This window comes from Natator depressus, chromosome 4 (assembly GCF_965152275.1).
Source record: "Natator depressus isolate rNatDep1 chromosome 4, rNatDep2.hap1, whole genome shotgun sequence".
In the NCBI taxonomy this organism is placed as follows: Eukaryota; Metazoa; Chordata; order Testudines; family Cheloniidae; genus Natator; species Natator depressus.
Window position 1 is genome coordinate 64,563,426 of NC_134237.1, and position 20,905 is coordinate 64,584,330.

At 37.9% G+C, this 20,905-nt stretch overlaps 1 protein-coding gene across 2 annotated transcripts in view; it reads right to left on the reverse strand.

Annotated features, from left to right (window-relative positions):
- Nucleotides 1-20,905, reverse strand: part of FSTL5 (follistatin like 5) — a 546,388-nt gene that overhangs the window by 236,613 nt on the left and 288,870 nt on the right. The gene's annotated exons all lie outside the window — the stretch shown is intronic.

The window sequence follows — 20,905 nt, forward strand, 5'->3', positions numbered from 1 at the left end:
AGTACTCATAAACCAACCCAACCTCTTTATCCACCTGGAATACGAATTTAATTTTAATAGGGGAGGGAGAGTAAGAGGGAGCAAGAATATCTATGAAATATGATCTAGTAGACACACAAAGTGGGCGAGTTAATATCTTTTATTGGACCAGCTTCTCTTAGTCCACTAAAAGATATTACCTCAGCCATCTTGTGTTTCTTGTATCCTGGGATCAACACAGCTATGATGGAACTGCATATAAAAAGATCTAGTTTATTCCTTTCATTGTCAAGTCTTTCTATAAATCAGGGACTACATTATGCACATGTCCTGGTTACAGTGACTATAGAAGCTATTTTCTCTACAACAAAATGTAATAAAACCTCCTAATTTCCTCTAACCTCCATCACGCACATACAGGCCACATTTCAAGGTGAAGAGAGAAGTTTTGTTTTAATATTAGAAACAAGCTTAAGGTTTCAAGACACAATTGTTTCTTGAGATCACAGAAATCATAGAAATGTAGGACTAGAAGGGACCTCCAGAAATCATTTAGTCCCTGGCTGAGGCAGGATTAAGTATACTAGACCAGTGGTTCTCAAAGCCAGTCTGCTGCTTGTTCAGGGAAAGCCCCTTGGGGGCCGGACCGGTTTGTTTACCTGCCGCGTCCGCAGGTTTGGCCAATCGCAGCTCCCACTGGCCGTGGTTCGCCACTCCAGGCCAATGGGGGCTGTGAGAAGGGCGGCCAGCATGTCCCTTGGCTTGCGCCACTTCCCGCAGCCCCCATTGACCTGGAGCGGCAAACCGCGGACAATGGGAACTGCGATCGGCCGAAACTGCGGACGTGGCAGCTAAACAAACTGGTCCGGCCCGCCAGGGGCTTTCCCTGAACAAACGGTGGACTGGCTTTAAGAACCACTGTACAAGACCATTCTTGCCAGATTTTGTCTAACCTTTTTGTCTCAAAAAGTTCTCGTGATGGGGAATCCAAAACCTCCCTACACAGCCTGTTCCAGTGCTTAACTATCCTTATAGTTAGAAAGATTTTCTAATGTTTAACCTAAATATCCCTTTCTGCAAACTAAGACAATTTCTTCTTATCCTACCCTCAGCTGACATGGATAATACTCCAGCTAAAGCCTCACTAGTTCAGAGTAGATCAGAATAATTTTATTTTGTGTCTTACATATGACACTTCTTTAACAGCCCCCTCTCCCCAGCCACTTGATATTTGTCTCTGTTTGCAACAGCATCACACAAAAGAACATAACAGCCATACTGGGTCAGACCAAAGATCCATCTAGACCAGTGTCCTGTCTTCTGACAGTGGCCATGCCAGGATCTTCAGAGAAAATGAACAGAACATGTAATCATCAAGTGATCTGTCCCCTGTTGCCGATTCACAGCTTCTGGCAAACAGAGGCAAGGGACACCATCCCTGCCAATCATGGCTAATAGTCATTGATGACTTATCTTCCATGTATTTCTCTAGTTCTTTTTTGAACCCTGTTATAGTCTTGGCCTTCACCACATACTCTGGAAAAGAGTTCCACATGGTGACTATGTGAAGAAATACTTCCTTTTGTTTGTTTTAAATGTGCTGCCTATTATTTTCATTTGGTGACCCCTAGTCTTGTGCTATGAGAAGGAGTAAATAACACTTCCTTATTTACTTTCTAAAAACCAGTTGTGATTTTATAGACCTCTATCATATCCCCTCTTAGTCATTTCTTTTCCAAGCTGAAAAGTCCCAGTCTTATTAATCTCTCCTCAGATGGAAGCTGTTCAATGCCCCTAGTAATTTTTGTTGCCCATTTCTGAACCTTTTCCAGTTCCAATATATCTTTTTTGAAATGGGGCGATCACATCTGCATGCAGTATTCAAGATGTGGACGTGCCACAGATTTATGTAGAGGCAATATGACATTTTCTGTCTTATTATCTATCCATTTCTTAGTGATTCCCAACATTCTGTTCACTTTTTTGACTGCTGCTGAACATTGAGTGGATGTTTTCTGAGAACTATTCACAATGACCCCACGATCTCTGGATCTTGTTGACTCATATTCAATTTGTGATCCACTATAACCCCCATGTCCTATTCTGATGTACTACTGCCTAGTCAATTATTCCCCATTTTGTATTTATGCATTTGGCATTTCCTTCCTAAGTGAAGTACTTTGCACTTTATTGATTTACATGTTGATTCAGATCAGCTCTTAAATTGTTCAAAGTCATTTTGATTTCTAATCCTGTCACAAAGTGCTGGCAACCCCTCCCAGCTCATTTGCAAATTTCATAAATGTACTTTCTACTCCATTATCCAAGTCATGAATGAATATATTGACTAGTAGCAGGCCCAGGACAGACTTCTGCAGGACCCCACTTGATATGTCCACCCAGTTTGTCAGCAAACTGTTGATAACTTCTTTGTGAATATAGCCTGTCAACCAGTTGTGCATCCACCTTATAGTAATTTCACTGAGACCATATTTCTCTAGTTTGGTTATGAGAATGTCACTTGAGACTGTGTCAAAAGTCTTATTAAAGTCAAGATATATTACATTTATTGCTCCTCCCTATCTACTAGGCCAGTTATCCTGTCAAAGAAGGAAATTAAATTGGTTTGGCCACTCTGTCCCATATGCCCTTGAGGAGAGTGGCACAAGGACATGGCTGGTATAGGCATAGCCCCAACAGACACTGCTGGTCAAAAGATTCCAGTTGCATGCCACAAGTGGCATTCATACAAAGACTTAAAGAAGAATCACATCTAATATTTATTGTGTCTTACAAGCTCTTAGTTTCTCAATGCTGGATAATATATGTTGATCCTGCCTCATGGGTCGTATGACCAAAGGGTTAACAGTCTTTGCCATCAGTTTTGCAAAGGATTCCATCTACAGATGCCTTGTGGTTAAAGTACTGTACTGAGACTCAGGAGATCTCAGTTCAATTCCTATTTCTGACACAGACATCTAACATGTGACCTTGGGCAAGTGGTTTAGGGTTTGTCTAGTTTTTGAAAAGAGAATAAGGTTAACTAAAGAAAGCATAGCTTTTTCTCGAGTGTAGACTTAGGTCAATATATTTTACTTTGTTAGCTGGTCCAAGCTGACTCTAGGGTCTCCCATCTGTGTAGTTGAGATAACACTTCTAACACACAGGAGTATTATAAAGCTGTAAACATTATTATGTGGGAAGGATTCACATGGGGAGCATCAAATCTTCTTGTAGATACAAAATTACTTAAAGTTTGACTTTAATTTGAGATAAAAATCATAACGCTTAAATAGTGAAAGTTCAATAATTTTACTTTAAATGTCACTACACGTACTAAGGAACTAATTATGCAAGTGAATTTTATTGAAAGAATTCAATCACTTACTAATGAAGACATTTTTCATTCCTTAATGAAAACCGTTTTAGTTCTCAAGTTTGAACAGGTCAGTTACTTGAACTAATTACACTTATTATGACAGGCAGAGGAGAAATATAGAAATGTTTCTGTGTCTTTTATTTACATAGCTTGCTTATCTCAAATTGACTACAGTAGTTATATTTAGACAAAGTGGAGTACATAATTATAATTTACATCTAGATTTGACAATGATGGGGAATCTATTGTTTCTGTTCTGCATTAACTGACTACATACAGAGCGATATATGGCATTTACTATGGGCATAATAATTTAGATACTGTCTTTTAGGTGATTCACCATGACTATAGATTAAGGGAGGGATGCAGTTAAACTCTCACCTAAACTCTTGCCTGCAGTCACTCTAATTACACTATAACGGTGTCACTGTCAACTAAATACTTTAAATCACCCCCTATCAGTTTATACTTACCACACTGATAAATCAAGTCTTCATGGACAAAATACTTCCTTAACTAAAAGTCTGTCATGGGGTTTCTACAATCAAGGTAATTTCTGGTCCCCTATATCTTTGATTTTGGTAGGAAATTTAATATTTTTTTTCTAAGGGGAAATCATAACCATTGGTATAACTTGCTGGTTACACACACACACACACACACACACACACAACTAACAGAGTTTTTATTGTGTTAGTATACCATTAATGATTGTTAGGTTAAACAATTTTAATGTGAAAAAAGATTTAGGAAAGAAACTACTTGTAGTTAATTTGAGACAGAAATCGGTAGCTAATTATTGTATAGATTCTGAAACATTAATCACAAGGCTTGTCTCGGGCAAGCCAGCTATAAACGAAGTAAATGTTATCCACAAAGCAATTGTATCTGTCTATAGCCCATCTCCTACAGATGATCATTTTAGACTAGACTTCAGTGTTTAAGCCTATTCTTTCTATGGTGTTGTTTCAGTAAGAGAATAGCTGTAATTTCCTTTCACTGTGTACCTATTCACTCTACAGATCAACCTGATTCTGAATTACATACAATTCCAGCCACAATAGTAATGTGTGATCCAAAATCTTCATCTCTTTGAGAGTGATATACAAAAATAGTCAATATTTAGCCACCAAAGCATGACCATTTTTTCAAAACAGACAATAATAGCAATTATTTATTGTATTAAAAAAAAACCCTCTTTGTCTGAATCAGTTAGGATTTAAACAGATACCATTGTACTTCTCACACACAATACAAATAAAATAGGGTGACAACTGTAATTAAAATGCTCTAGTTGTATAGGTTCTTTTACATTTAGGTCTGTGCTGTTTGTGACCTTGGCAAGTTATTTAACCTCTCTGTGCCTCATTTCCCATCTACAAAATGAGAATAATACTCCCCTAACTCACAGAAAGAGCACTCAATTCTTGTAAAGTACTTTGAAGTTATTGTGTACAAAAGCATTGTCAATAATTATGTTTGTCTATTGCTGCCTGAGAAATGATAAAAGAAAATAACTCCTAACACTTGCAATAAGTTTTCTGTTACCATTGTTTTTGTTTGTTTCTTTTCAATTGTTCAAGACAGCTATCAATAAATAATGCAAAAATAGCCTGAATGTGTTGACCTTCAGGCATGCTGCAAAAGGCATCAATTTGACAATACTGCAGGGGAGGGCTGAATCCAGGTGGAGGATGATATATAATTTACTGATGTACTTACTGGCTAGTATGCTAACTTATTTTATTGTCTTATATTGCTGACTGATACCCCTATAAATTTTAAGTTTTCATTGTTAGATTGCTTAGCGGTTATATATACATGTTTACATATTTTAAATCAAAACAAATATATAAATAAAAAGTATAACTACTTTTCAACACATGCTCAAATTCTTTAGCCTTCATTTTCTCTACACAGTTTCCTCTTAACGTTGTAACAAGTCAAAGAAACGAGGATGGGTAGAAAGGTACAGACTACCATTGGCATTCTTTAAGAGTAAGAATGAATCAAGAACCTGCACAACCTGTGACAATTCTATAGAAAAGTGTGGTTATGTCTGACTTTCCTTACCATTCTTTCTTTTTCATTGTATTTGACAGAAAGAACTTAGCTTATGCTGAACTTTGCTACCTTGTATCAAAATTGCTGTGAAGGCTCTGGAAACTTTTGTATGATGTGCACCTCTCAACATCACTAGGTGTTCCTACAGAGTAATTTTGTTTTATGTTAGCAGCAGTTTAACCTTTGGTAATGGTTTAAGATGATTATATTTGTGATATAACAGGTATATGTAAGAATATGGAGTTAAAATAATTTGGTTTTAGTTCTCTTTATCTGTAAAATAAGTAAGTATAACAGAATCAGAGAGCATTTTCTGTTTGACCTGCCTCTCCAATTACCATCCCTTCTCCTTTCTTTTCACCTCTAAGCTCCTTGAAATTTCATTTAGAACTGCTGCTTTGACTTCCTCTCTTCCAGCTCATTCCTATATTCCCTCTAATTTATATAAATACACTAGGAATACACAATACTGTAGTATAGTGTAAAGCTTGTATTGGCATAAGTTGGCATTGCCAAAATTACTTTAAAATGGTGAAGCTATGTCATTCCAAATGAGTGCCAATAAAGTCTTATATACTATACCATCATGTATGCTCAATATGCCCTACATACCACAGAAAATTATGCTTTAGAGAGTCTTTTAAAAAATTGGGATAACTTTGTGCATGCTTCTGCCTATATAGCTCAATGTCTTAGTCAGCATGAGTCCAATTGTACAGAAGTCATAGGGAGAGAAAAATCAATCAAAATTTCACACACCTCTAAAAGTGATCACAAGTATTTTTTCTGGTATTTCAATATTTCAACTTTAATATTTTTGAGACTTCCAGGGCTAGAAAGTAAAGTAGTGATAGGCATCCTGATAGGAAGCTATGAATCTTTTCTTTCCAAAAATATAAAGCTCCTATTCCTAACTATGCAGCTAGATAACAGATCATAAACCTATCAGCCTTGATCTAATACTGAATATTGCCATTTATATGGGCCTCAAGAAAAATACACATTTCAGGGGAAAGGAAAAAACATTCCTCTGTCATTTAAAAAAAGTATGATTTTTGAAATAGCATCTGTTTGAAACTCCTCATAGGTTCAGAATTTTAGAAGTAGTCTGGGCAAAGATGAATTAGTGTGTGCAAGGACAGTGACTGGCACCACATATTTATTTATACATATTTAACTCTAAATACATAGGTAATCCTGCTGACGTCAAAGGAACTATTATTTATTACTTGCATTGTTGTGGCAGCTGGGAGCCTAAGTCATGGACTAGCTCCCCATTTTGTTAAATATTACACAAACACATACCTAAAAAGCAGTCCTTGGCCCATGGAGCCTACAATCTACGCACAATACAACAAGGGATATAATAGATGGAAGGGGAGAGCACAAGGAACCAGAGAGTGCTGGTCAGTATGATAGGCAAAGGTCTCAGCAACCCATTGAATATTTATTTTCACATTTGTTTGTAGAACACATGGCAAAGTGTTTTAAGTAGAGAGCTTTAAAGGAAGGGCAACGAGGTGGCTCTGCAGATATCTGTGGGTGAGACACAGCATGGCAGAAAAGAACAAAGATGCTTGTTTGAAAATTTAACCAGTAGATGATGAAGGCTTGCATTTTTGACAGAGCAGAGGCACGAGTTGACATCTCAATAGCATACGACAGTTGGTAAGCAGGGTAGGGACAGGACATGAAGGCTTTGAAAGTGAAGACAAGTAATTTGTTTTTAATGTCATGGAGAAACAGCAGTTGGGGGAACATGGAGGGGTGAAACGAGAGGGGTGACATGGCCAAAGTGAGAAGACAGAAAAATTATCTTTGCAGCAGTTACACGTGAATAGTTACACGTGAAGCAAGATTGTATTTGTCAAGACCAGAGAAGAGGATGTTACAGCAAATCAAGAGGCCAGAGTTTCAGCTGTGTGGTGGAGAGGAAAAGTTGTATCTTAGGGTATTACAAAGGAAGTCCCAACAATATTTAAACACAGCCTGGATGTGAGGACCTAGAGAGAGGCCAGAGTCAAAAGATGGTTATGGGTCTGAGTAACAAACAGGATGGTTGCATTCTTCATGGTGACTGAGGGCATATCCATACTTTGAGCTGGAGATGTAAAAATTCCATCTCGAGGAGACATACCTGTATGAGCTCTGATCATGGTAGCATGATAAAAATAAAGGATAGCTGCAGAAGTCCAAACAGCACAGGGGCTAGCCATCTCAAGTACATATTTAGCAACTTGCCCTTGGGGTGGCTAGTCCCTCCTGCTGTTTTTAGTGCACTAGATCAGTCACAACTAATGTGGGTATATATCCTCAAGCTGGAATTTACACCTGCAGCTTGAAGTGTAGACATACCCAAAGAAAGGAAGGAGGGGGAAAGGGCATGGGAGGAAAGATTAATAGCACAGTTTTAGTCACACTAGAATTCACAAGATTACTCACATGCTTAGGTATAAACTCATGCTTGCATGCTTTCCTCGATCAAAGCCATTGTGGCTGCCTTTTTCCATCTTCCCCTTTTTGAACCTGCACAAAGGAGCTGGGTACAATCTTTCCCTTAATGTTTCTCATACCCACTATAATCTTGAAAAAAGCTTAAAAGGAGATACTAGTGGTAAATACCAATTTATTCTGTGTTTTATTCTTTTCCATCTTTAATGCTTGAATGCTCCATGGGAGGAAGTAATCCAGCTATGAGGTTTTCAGATTCTTGCATCTACAACATTTCCCCCCCAATTATGCATGATTTATTTCACTACTTTTTTATTGGCTTCATATTGGGTTTTAGATAATATAGTTTTTTTTAATGCATGCAGAAACTTAAATAACATTAAACAAGTGAACCAACAGGAGTAAAAGAAGTGTCACTCCTCTGTCCCCCAATTTGTATATTTATTTTTTGAAATATTGATAGGTTTGAATGGGGGAGTGTTAATATGAGTTCAAATTTAGTGAAAAAATTTAATGATTTTCCTATTTGTTTCCTTCCACTCTGCAATTCATTCTTTTAGCTGTGTGTTAGTTACCTAGGAAACAGTTGTAAAGCGGAATTTTTAAGTGCTATTGTCCTCATAGGCAAAGTTTTGAATAGATGTTTGCCTATTATGCATAAGAAAAGTAAATATTTGACAATTTAAGTTTTATTTAATTTGTAACGGGATCAGAAACACTGAAAATTAATTGGATTATACTTATGAAAGAGTAGTTAGGAAAGGAAATACTGTACTAGCACTACAAATTTGTGTGAAGAAATATTTCTGATTGCTCTAAATAAAGGTATTCTAGGAAATTATTTTTAACGTCTCAAATTATAAAATATTACTTATCTCAGAGGTTTTTGGAAAATACCTGAGTGTGTAGAGAGAAAGGATGGTCTCATGGTTAAAAAAATAAAAGGGGCTATTTAACTCCCATCTTGAAGGGTCCTAAAGCCTGGGCTGCAACCCTAGACCGAACATCTACACTGCAGTTAAAGAGTCCATTCGCCTGAGCCACGTGAGCCAAAGTCAGCTGTCATGGGCCCATCATGGGATTTTAATTGCAGCGTAGACATATCTAAAGAGGCTAAGTGACTTACCCAAGGTCACACAGGAAGTGTTTGCCATAATATGGCCAAACCTAGAAGTTCCAGTTAAGCTTCCAAAAAGCAAGCAAACTTGTGTCTGTTCTGCGGGAACAAATTACAGTTTTCATAGTGCTAAAAGATGCACTTTAAAAGATCTTTTTATAACATAATAATGGATGCCTCTGTAGGATTTTTGACATCAGTAAACAACTTTGTAAAAATTTGGGAATTACCTCAAGCCATATTAATTCAAAAACTGGAGATTTCTTTGACCTTGGTGGCATGTTACATTTCAGGTATTTACTTCAACGGAAGGATGTATAGGTGTGTGCACTGGCGTGCGAGCGCAAATGCGCACATCTATCACTACCACTCTTAGCAAGTAATCAGGAGTACTCTCCTATCTGTTAAAAGCTAAACAGAGATCCTTTTTTAGCTCCAGATAATAGGTACTTGTGTTTTTAGGACATCAGAATCTGAATTTTATCTCCTTTATCAGTGTGAAATTTTAAGTGGCTATGACATGCAGTGAAAATACATCCGATGCATCCAGTAAGTTGCCATGATGGTTGTTATAATATAACAATATGTAATAAGGAACATATATAACAATCACATACAATGAATTTATGATAATTTTGTCTCCTACACATATTTGGTCCCATTACAAACATTTTCCATTCATCATCATGTTGCTTCTACAACAGACTTGAGGTCATATTCTACTCTCAGTTCTACTATGTAAGTCTTGACTGACTTTAATGAAGCATGCCTTTTTTAGTTATTAATTATGGGTCATAATATTTTATTTTTTATTTTTCAGAGCTATTAGAGTAATAATGCTGGTATCTCCAAAATATGAGTCATAAAATATTGAATTAAAATATATTCCAGATCAATAATTTGTCTGGTAAATGACATCTTTGCCAGCTATATTTTCTGAATTTCAATAAAAAGGATTTCAAATGTAGAACTTGAAAACATACCCTCTAGATTTTGAAATTTCATTAGAGTCTTGGTATAAAACTCAAGTTTCTGAAAGTCCTAGACTGTTTTCCTTAATTAAGGATCAAGTTGACATGTATTTGTGTGTCATATCTTGTCTGAGACATATAGACAAATCTTCAGTACTTAAGAAATAATTTACAATATGCAGATAAATTATTCAATCTCATCCAAGAGATAATGTCCCAGTTAAGGCAAATACTAGTAGAAGCTGAAATAAATAATTTAGGATGTCAAAAGCTACTTTACGTAACTTGTCTGAATGTGGTATTTGCCAAATTCTGACCACAGTTACATATTAATCACACTAAGAGTTGCACAGAGTAACTAATAGCTTGACTATGATTACATTATTCTAGTAATTACTGATGACTCTGCATGAGTAACAGAGTCTAATGATTATTTTTTCCTTACTGCAAAAGTGTTGTTATATTTAAAGACTTTATAATTTTCCCTTTTTGTTAGCGTTATCTAGGATATATATTATTTCAGTAGATGATATCACTTCATATTAAATGCCATTGATATACATAACTGAACCTTTAAATAGACCAAGTTACCCAAAGCTGTGTTTTCATTGACAATCTACTATTCATTCTATGTTCTTTGATTATACAGAATAGGGCTCATCAAACATTATTGGTAATCAAAGTTAAAAGAAAAGACTCAGGTTCTTTCAGAAAATAATATATCTGTGTGTGACTTTGTTAAAGAAAATACATCTTCCAGACACTCCATTTAGTTCCACTTATAGTTTTTTTATATATATATTTATCATCAATTCTTAGGAGACAGTGAGGGAATTACTTTAGCCCCTTTTTTCAATCCTTTTTGATCTTTACCATCAAGATCTCTTTTGTTTTATTTTTCTACTTGCCCCTTTGAACTTGCAACTTCAACAGCACTGAACACCTCTATATGTAACTTTAACAAAAATTTAACCCTGCAGTTCTCTATACTTTCCATTCACTCAATCTATCAAAGAAAAAAAAATAAGAGTGAGAAAGACACAAAAGCATCCTGTCCCCCAGGAAGACATCGCTGAAAGCAAAGGTCAAGACGGGAGTTCAAAGTGGTGCTTTATTTTCCTCTCCAGTGGAGTTAGCCCAACTGTTTCTGTCATACCTTCTCCTATAGGGCCTGGAGATTTTTGCTTTTCAATATTTATTCAGAATAATACTATAAAACAGGGGCGGGCAAACTTTTTGGCCTGAGGGTTTTGGAAATTGTATGGAGGGCCGGTTAGGGGAGGCTGTGCCAGGCTGTGCCTCCGCTCCCTATTCAGGCCCCCCATTGCTTCTCACCCCCTGATTCCCCCCCACACTCCCTGTCCCCTGACCACCCCCAGAACCCCTGCCCCTGACTACCCCCCACCGCCCCATCCAACCTCTCCTCCTTCCTGACTGCTCCCCCCCGGGACCCCGTCCCCATTCAAAACACCCCCCATGTTCCCCACCCTCTGACCGCCCCGACCCCATCCACACCCCCGCCCTCTGACCACCATCCCAAACTCCTCTGCCCTCTATCTAAACACCCCCCTGCTCCCTGCCCCCTTACCGCACAGCACAGGGCACCCGTGGCTGGCAGCGCTACAGCTGTGCTGCCCAGAGAGTTGCGCCAGTGTAGTGTAGTAAATTGCTCTCCGTAACTGCTACCAGTAGCACATTCCTACGTGGAGCAGTTTAATACACTACACCGGCAGCATAGCGCGCTGAGGCTGCAGGGGGAGGGGGAACAGCAGAGGGAGGGCCAGGGGCGAGCCTCCTGCGCCAGGAGCTCAGGGGCCGGGCAGGAGGGTCCCGTGGGCCGGATGTGGCCCGCGGGCCATAGTTTGCCCACCTCTGCTTTAAAAGTATAAAATACCACAGTTTTAACATGTTAAAATAAATACTGAAAGGCAAAACAAAGCCCAAATCTAGAAGGAAAATGCTTTAAGACTTGAAAGGCTGCCATAACAAAGATAGAGAAAAGTTGTTCTCTGTTGCCACAAACGGCAGAGCAAGAGGCAATGGATTCAAACTACAGCATAGCAGATTTAGATTAAATCTCAGGAAAAACTTCCTAACTGTAAGACCAGTAGGACAATGGAACAGACTAGGGAGGTTGTGGAAGCTCCTTCCCTGGAGGTTTTCAAAAGGAGGCTGGATAGCCATCTGTCTTGGATGGTTTAGACACAACAAATCCTGCAACTTGGCAGGGGGTTACACTAGATGACCCTTGCGGTTCCTTCTGACCCTATGGTTCTAAGGCAGTGCTGAGTTAGCCACAAATCTACACAAACTGTTTGCTTTTGTTTCTTGTCATCTCCGCCACAAGGCTATATTGCTACCCTTTCACACAGTATCTGGAAAAGGGAAATGTGGATTATATTAAGCCACTATCTTCAATGTTTCCCAAATGTTTACCATATACTTGACCAATCAATTATTCTCTAGAGAGACTCAGCTTTCATTTAAAATACAACAAAAATGTGAAGTGAATGAAACCAATGAGTTTGCAGAGATATCTGAAGTGTTAACTGCCCCATTCATTGCAATGGCTGCTCAGTCAGTCCCCTTACTTTAAAACTTCCATACTGTTAACTATCTCAGTGCTCATATTAAAACAAGTAATTATCATACTATGAAGCATTTTCCTTGGGGGTATGTATGAAGAACTAGATACTACAGTAATAGGCCACACTATAAAATCCCTAAAATGCCATGGAAGATGATGTGTAGGTTATTAACAGCACATAGTAGAGGACATGAGAGGAGGGTAATTATTGGTTTCATTTTCATGAAGGGGGATCAGTTTTCAAAAGTATGAATCACAACTTTATTAATATTCACCATTTTATTTTTAATTTGAATACTGATGTATCCAGTAATACCAGGGTACAAAATATAGAAGAATGACAGAGTAGGTGGCAATGGGGGGGAGGAGAGGGGAAGAGGGCACTATACATAAAAAAAGCCATAGAATCAAATAACGTAAAAACCTTAAATAAACCAAACTGTACCACAGAATCTCTATGGATAGAAATTCCATGCTTGAAAAATGAGAGTATAGCAGTAAAAATATACTACCAACCACCTGACCCGAGTGGTGACAGTGACTGGGAAATACTAAGGGAGATCAGAGAGGTTACAAAGGCAGAAAACACAATTAATGGGCTATTTCAACTATCCTCATATTGACAATGTGTCACCTCAGGAAGGGATGCAGAGATAAAATTTCTAGACATCTATAAATTACTGCTTCTTGGAGCCCAGAAGGGGAGAAACAATTCTTGATTTTGTCCTAAATGGCATCCAGATGGTGAATATTGCTGAACCGTTCCTTAATAGCAACCATAACAAAATTAAATTTAACATCCTTGTAGGAGGGAAAGAAACCCAAAGAAACAGTAGCATTTAACTTCAAAAAGAAGAACAACAGAAAAAAATGAGGAACTAGGTAAATAGAAATCACAAGCATGAAATGCCTACAAACTGCATGGATACTATTCAAAAACACCATACCAGAGGCTCAAACTAAATGCATATGACAAATTAGAAAAACCAAGCCTAAAACGCACACACACCCACATCAGTAAGAGGACCAAAAAAATGCCACCCTGCCTAAACAACAGAATAAAAGAAGTGGTCAGTGGCAAAAAGACATCTTTTAAAAACTAGAAGTCAGATCCTACTGAGGGAAATAGAAGGGAACATAGACTCTGCAAGTCAAGTGCAAAAGTATAATAAGGCAGGCCAACATAGTTTGAAGAGGAACTAGCTAAGGACACAGAAAGTAACAAAAGTAACCCCTTTTTTTGTTTTAAAGTACCTCAAAAGCAGGAACACTGCCCAATCAGTAGGGGTCCTGGACGACTGAGCTACTAAAGGAGCGCTCAGGGAACACAAGGCTGTTGCAAAGAAGGTAAATGAATTCTTTGCATTGGTCTTCACTGCAGAGGATATGGGGGAGATCCACAGACCCAAGCCATTCTTTGTAGGTGATAAAGTTTGAGGAACTGTCCCAGACTGAGATGTCAGTAGAAAAGGTTTGGGAACAAACTGATTAATTAAACAGTAATAAGTCACTAGGAACAACTCAAATATGAAATTGCAGAACTACTAATGGTGGACTGTAACCTATCACTTAAATCAGACTCTGTACCAAATGACTGGAAGACAGATAATGCAATGCCTATATTTTAAAAAGGCTCCACAGGCCATCCTGGCAATTATAGGCCAGTAACTCTAACTTTAACTTTAGTGCCAGGCAAACTGGTTGAAACTATAGTAAAGAACAAAATTATCAGACACAGAAAAACACAATATTTTGGCAGAGTCAACATGGTTTTAATAATGGGAAATTATGCCTCACCAACGTATTAGAATTATTTGAGGGAGTCAAAAATCATATGGATCAGGACTTGGTGTTTCAGAAAGTCTTTGACAAGGTCCCTCACCAAAGGCTCTTAAGCAAAGTAAGCATTCATGGAATAACAGGGAAAATCCTCTCATGGATCAGTAACAGGGCAAAGACAGGAAACAAAAGGTAGGAATAAATGGCTTCACAATAGTAAGAGATAAATAGCAGGATCCCCAGAGGATCAGTACCAGAACCTTTGCTATTCAACATATTCATAAAAGATCTGGAAAACAGTGTGAACAGAGAGGTGTCAAAATTTGCTGATATACAACATTACTCAAGATAGTTAAGTCCAAAGTTGATGTACAAGAGTTACAAAGCGATCTCATTAAACTGGGTGACTTGGCAACAAAATGTGTTGATAAGTTCAAAGTAATGTACATTAGAAATAAGAATCCCCATTATGCACACAAAAGAATGGGATCCAATTTAGCTGTTACCACTCAGGAAAGATCTTGAAGTCATCGTGGTTAGTGTTCCAGAAACATCCACTCAATGTGCACTGTCAGTCAAAAAAAAGCTAACAAAATGTTAGGAACTCTTAGGAAAGGGATAGACACTAAGGCAGTAAATATAATGCCACTATATAAATCCATGATATGTCATCTCCTTGAATACTGTGAGCAGTTCCAGTCACCCCCATCTCAATATATATATATATAAGAAATGGAAAAGATACACAAAAAAGACAACAAAAATTATTAGATATATGGAACAGCTTTCACATGAGCAGAGATTAAAAAGCCTGGAACTGTTCAGTTTAGAGAAGAGATGACTAAGGAGGAATATGATAGAGGTGTATAAAATTATGAATGTTAGGGATAAAGTAGACAGAGAAGTGTTATTTACTCCATCACATGAACTAGGCGTCACCCAATGGAATTAATAGGTAGCAGGTTTAAAAGGATCATAAAAAAAGTTCTTCGCACAATGCAGTGAACCTGTGGAACTCATTGCCATGGGATGATGTGAAGGCTAAAAGTATAACTGGAATAAAAAATGAATTAAATACATTCATGGAGGTCCATCAATGGCTGTTAGGCAAGATAATCAGAGATGCAACCTGATGCTCCCAGTGTCCCTAAACCTTTTACTGCCAGAAGCTGGGACTAGACGACAGGTGATGGATTACTCAAAATTGCCCTGTTCTGTTCATTCCCTCTAAAGCATCTGGCACCAGTCATTGCTAGAGACCAGATACTGGACTAGATGAAGCATTAGTATGACGCAGTATGGCCATTCTTATGTTATGTAAAATTAGCAGTATTTACACACTGAGTTTCAAACTTTTTTTTCAGCCAAATGCAGTTCAGAAATAGGTTAGTATTTTTCTTTGAACTTTAAAACAAAAACAAACAAACAAAACATTTGGCTTTTACAAACAAATGTAACATTAGCCCAAATGGAGAATATTTTGGAAAGCTATGAGAGTGAAAAAAAATCTTAGCTGTAGTATTCACTACCAAGCAAATGGTACAATAATTTGGCATTGCGTACCAGTTTTGTACAAATTACATCTACAAAATAAATTAAGGATCACTAAACTAAAAGTCAATTATTGCATCTAATATTGTAATGTAATGCAACTTCAGTGTTAAATACTACTGCATTCATTTTTAAGATAAAGAGCTGCAGTATACATACCACAATGTGTCATATTCTTTAATGTTATGTGATCATGTAATGAAAGACCTGAACATTATCTCCCATCATAAAAAGGGTGAAGTTAAAGGTGCCTTAAATCTGTAATTCCTGATTTTGGGGATAAAAATAAAAAAATTACTATTATGCTAATTAACATTTTTGTACTGTGTGCAATCTAATGAACCTGATTCTTCTCTCGCACCAGTCACTGCAGCCATGCCAAAGTGAAAGCAAAGTCAGGCCCAGATAGATTTACAGTTGCTTACTTTCTGATGTGTGATTTGTTTCATGAGTTATGGGATGACACACACAGGCGTGTTGTGACAAGTCATTCCTATACAACATCTGGATCACAGTTTCCTCTTACAGAAGATGACATAAAAGGTTATCCTAAGAGAGTAGATCAATCATTTCATTCTAGCTTCACTACTAAGAAATAAATGTTTCAACGCAAGATATCTCTGTACAACTACAAAGGAGGCTGTTGACATAATAGCTGAAGTTAAGGTGTTATAGGCTGTCTTCAAGTGCAGTTTCATATCACTATCCTTCCTTTGTGGTTTGATGCAGAAGTGTGTGATTAAAAAGGATCTGAATCCACAATTTGGTCCCAGATTATTATTTTTTTAAACAGTGAAGCTTGTCTTTCCTTTGAGTTTTTATTTCACCTTTTGGCCTTCAGAAGAGAGCCCTCATTCACATATAAGCCCTTCTAATAAAAAAGGTACATGATTTCTATTCTATTCCATATTATGAATATGATTCTCCCTCTATTTCACAGAGACACAAATGAAAATGACTAAGGACTATGTGAACAAGTCATGAAAGATGTTTCTGTCAAAATGGAAAGCATTTACTTAAATTCAGCTCCACAGATATCAGTTTGGATATGAAATTTCATCTATCTTGTCCATTAGTCACAAACCAGAAATGGCATAATTAGTTAAGGGTTCAACCCAAGGAAATGGTATGTTGCTATCTAGAGCATTTATTTTGAAATGCATACACTTTTCAGTCACAGTAACTTAGAGATATGAAGTTATCTAGCTATTCAGAAGGCCTGATTAGCAGTGGGGGTACAGGATCTGATTAAATCAAAACAAACTTATGACATGTCTCTTCTTTCACTCCACTCTCTCTTGTGAATGGAGAGTGAGGATGGAGATAGACATTTGGCTTTTTGGTTAAATGGCTGCAACACTACTATAATCTTGTAATTTTAAAATAGCAAATTTCCTTGAGGCACCCTGCCCTGGCAGCAGTGAAATGGAGGAGGCAAAGGCCACCCCACACTGTGACTGGCCTTTTCCCCTTGAAAAGTTTGAATCCAAAGGATCCTGCAAGTCCCATGCTTAGTCTGTATATTTAAACCATAGGCTCTACCATGGCTCTTATTATTCTAACTAAAGCCTGCAACCCAAGCTACTAACTAACTGAGAGACCTAAGCAAGGCTTGCAACTCCATCAGAGCTGCTGCACAAAGGCACTTCCGTGATATAGATATTAAATTTCACACAACAAACTACATTAAAAGAATACTATTGAGATTTCAAAATAAAGCACTCCCATTCCACGCTAGGTCTAGCTCTTGTTCCCACTTCATTCAAATCAGGCAGCTTCCTCCTTTACACTGTCTGGACACCAGCACTGGGGCCACTGAGAACATAGGAGAAACCACTCCCTGCTCCCATTTCTGGTGTCTAGCCCCAATCTGGCCCTCAGCAGCCCAGAATCAGCAGATGGAATCTTGAGATATTTTAGCTGTAAAGCCATATCTAAATGTACACGTGCAAGGTGTGATTCTCTGAAGGCTTATAACGTGGCCAAATTTAGGCAGATTTTCACAGTGATAACCAAAGTCACAACCCTAACAAAAAACAAAAAAACCTACCAAATTACAAGTCGCTGCTCCAGAGCACGGAGTGCTACAGCTTTTCAAAGAAAAAGTCATCTGATTTTTTTTTTAACATGGGGAAAACAATGAATTACTCACTAGTCTCATTCTCAGAAATGGCTGACCCATTTTGGCTGAAATTTTCTAAAGCATACAACCCAAGGCCGATACCCAGCATGGAAAACGTCAGCTTGAATGGTTAACATTTGTCAATGTTTTAAGCATTACACGTTCTGATAATGGGAAATGCTAGGCTACGTTAGCAGGTGATGCTACCAGCCCTTCCTATAGTAATAAATATATCTTTAAAGGAATAACAAATAACTAAATGAAAAAGCAGAAATTCAGGCACAGCTACTAGAAATATCCCTCAATAAAATGACTAGATGATAATAACCTTTAATCTTCCCATATTTTCCTGCCATTTTAACTTCAGTTTTTACACCATTGTTTCTTCCACTCCATGGCTAACATGCATTTCATAGGAATCATAGGACTGGAAGGGACCTTGACAGCTCATCTAGTCCAGTACCCTGCACGCGTAACACCGACAGACCCCAGTCGTCAGTGAGCAGTATTGAACCGGGGAACCTCTAGACCTTAGTGCATGAACCTCCACCGCATGAGCTAAAAGCCAACTTCCTGTTAGCTAAAGGCTATACAGCAAACTTATTAATCTCTCTCTAAGTGGTCTCGGTGCTATTAGATGGGACAGAACACCACACCCAGGAGGTATGTGGGTTACACATGTAAGGACTAAGTATTATCTAGACCATTCCTGACAGGTGTTTGTCTAACCTGCTCTTAAAAATCTCCAATGATGGAGATTCCTCAACCTCCCTAGGCAATTTATTCCAGTGCTTAACCACCCTGACCATTAGGAAGTTTTTCCTAATGTCCAACCTAAACCTCCCTTGCTGCAATTTAAGCTCATTGCTTCTTGTCCTATCCTCAGAGGTTAAGAAAAACAATTTTCCTCCCTCCTCCTTGTAACAACCTTTTACGTTCTTGAAAACAGTTATGTCCCCTCTTAGTCTTCTCTTTTCCAGACTAAACAAACCCATTTTTTTTCAATATTTCCTCATAGGTCATGTTTTCTAGACATTTTTGTTGCTTTTAAGAAAGGAGCAGAAAAGAAAGTGCAGCATTTGGGCAGAATAAGTTATGAAATATCTCAAATAGAGCAACACAGTTGCCTGCTTCTTGATTTAATTGACCTTGTTTCAACCAAGAATCAGTTGCAAAAAACAAGATTGCAAAAACATTATGTCGTGTGATAGTGTCTCAGCCAACTGCATTTTTATGGTAATTTGAGGATAAAAGTATATGTGGTAATTATACCATGGAACAACTCCCCTGCTCCCTGTCTGATAAAAAAGGTTGTGTAAAATGGGGCAATGCACTATGGAATTTTCAGGAGTAAGTAGGGTTTGAACCATAATTCTGCCTTGCTTGAGCACCACTTCTCTCCTAGAAACTTGTGTGTGAGACCGGGAAACTGTCCTGTTTGCCCAAAGCCAGTTTACCACTCATCCTTCCAGTTCCTTTGGAGTATCTGATCTTGTTTTAAATGGGGGATTGTTTGTCTCAAAAGGTTATAACCAGGGTAACCTGTTGAGCAGACTCTGAAATCTGTGTTCAGAGATGGGCATCTTTTCAGCTCCTTTGACTATTTGAAGATTTGAGTTGTCCCTAGAATCTTCTAGATAACTGAGGTTTTACTGGATATAAAGACCACCTGATAATATTGGAACTCATTTCTCCTGAAGAAAATATGACTTTTTTGTTCAATTGCACTTTCTATACAAAATATATCTATTTATTAACAGATTTAGTTATTTGAGGCATCACACAATTTCCTTTTGAAACCACACAGAGATAAAATATTTCTGTACACTGCACAAAGGTACTACACTGTGTTCATCAAGTTGTTCATATTCCAGATGAGTTGTGATTGAAATTTAGGGAGAACATATTAGAAAGGACCACCTGGTGAGACATGCTGCTGGTGTGTTCTGTTCACTCACTGAACTGAAATATATGATATTTCAAGATAATCTTTGAAGACACAGGAATTTCTTCTTTACCTTAGAGTTCTGGAAATATTAGAGAATAGAACCTTTAACTAAAAGAGAACTCAGATCAAAGGCAAACATGATAAAATTAAACAAAGAATATCTATAAACTCTCCTCATAATAAAATACCACCACCTAATTCTTTTTATCAGTAGATCCCAATGCACTTTACAAATGGAGGCAAGCATCATCATCCCCATTTTATAGATGGGGAAATGGAGGCAGAAAGTGGTGACATGAGTTGCCCAAAGTCAACCAGCAGACCAGTGGCCAAGTTGGGAATAGAACCACAGTCTACTGTAATAATTGGGGCCTAGCTGACCTACTCCTGCTGTGAGCCAAACTCTGGTAAAGTAGGCAGAAGTTTATAAAATGACTCAGTCAACTGCAACAACAAATGTTGATGGGAAAAGATGAAAAAGGTAGACAAAAAGGCTGAATTAGTCCAAACAAAAAGGCCTACTGTTACATCATGCATGGTAAACAAGAAAAGGGTGGAACCAGAAATTAATGAACCAAAATTGGTATTTTGGGAATTAGGCCTAATTGGTGTACAAAACAATGAGAGGATAGACTATTTGTCCCATCACTCATTTTTGGGGTCCTCAAAACAAACAAACAAACAAACAAGAAAACACTTTGTGGAGAAAAAGCTCGCTGCCTCGATGATGGCTGACTGAAAGACAGGGAAGAAGTAAGCATCACCATTATGGCTAAAACAAACATGATCTTCTGGGACCCCAGACCTTCTTTCCTAATTCTAAGAGATATCCTGACCAGACTGGGCCAAGGAAGAAGCCAGATGACATTGCTACCTGGACACAAACCTATGTGTCCTCCTCCTTTCCCACCTTATTTCTTCTCTTTCCTATCCCTCTCCTTTTGTCTAATAAGAGTC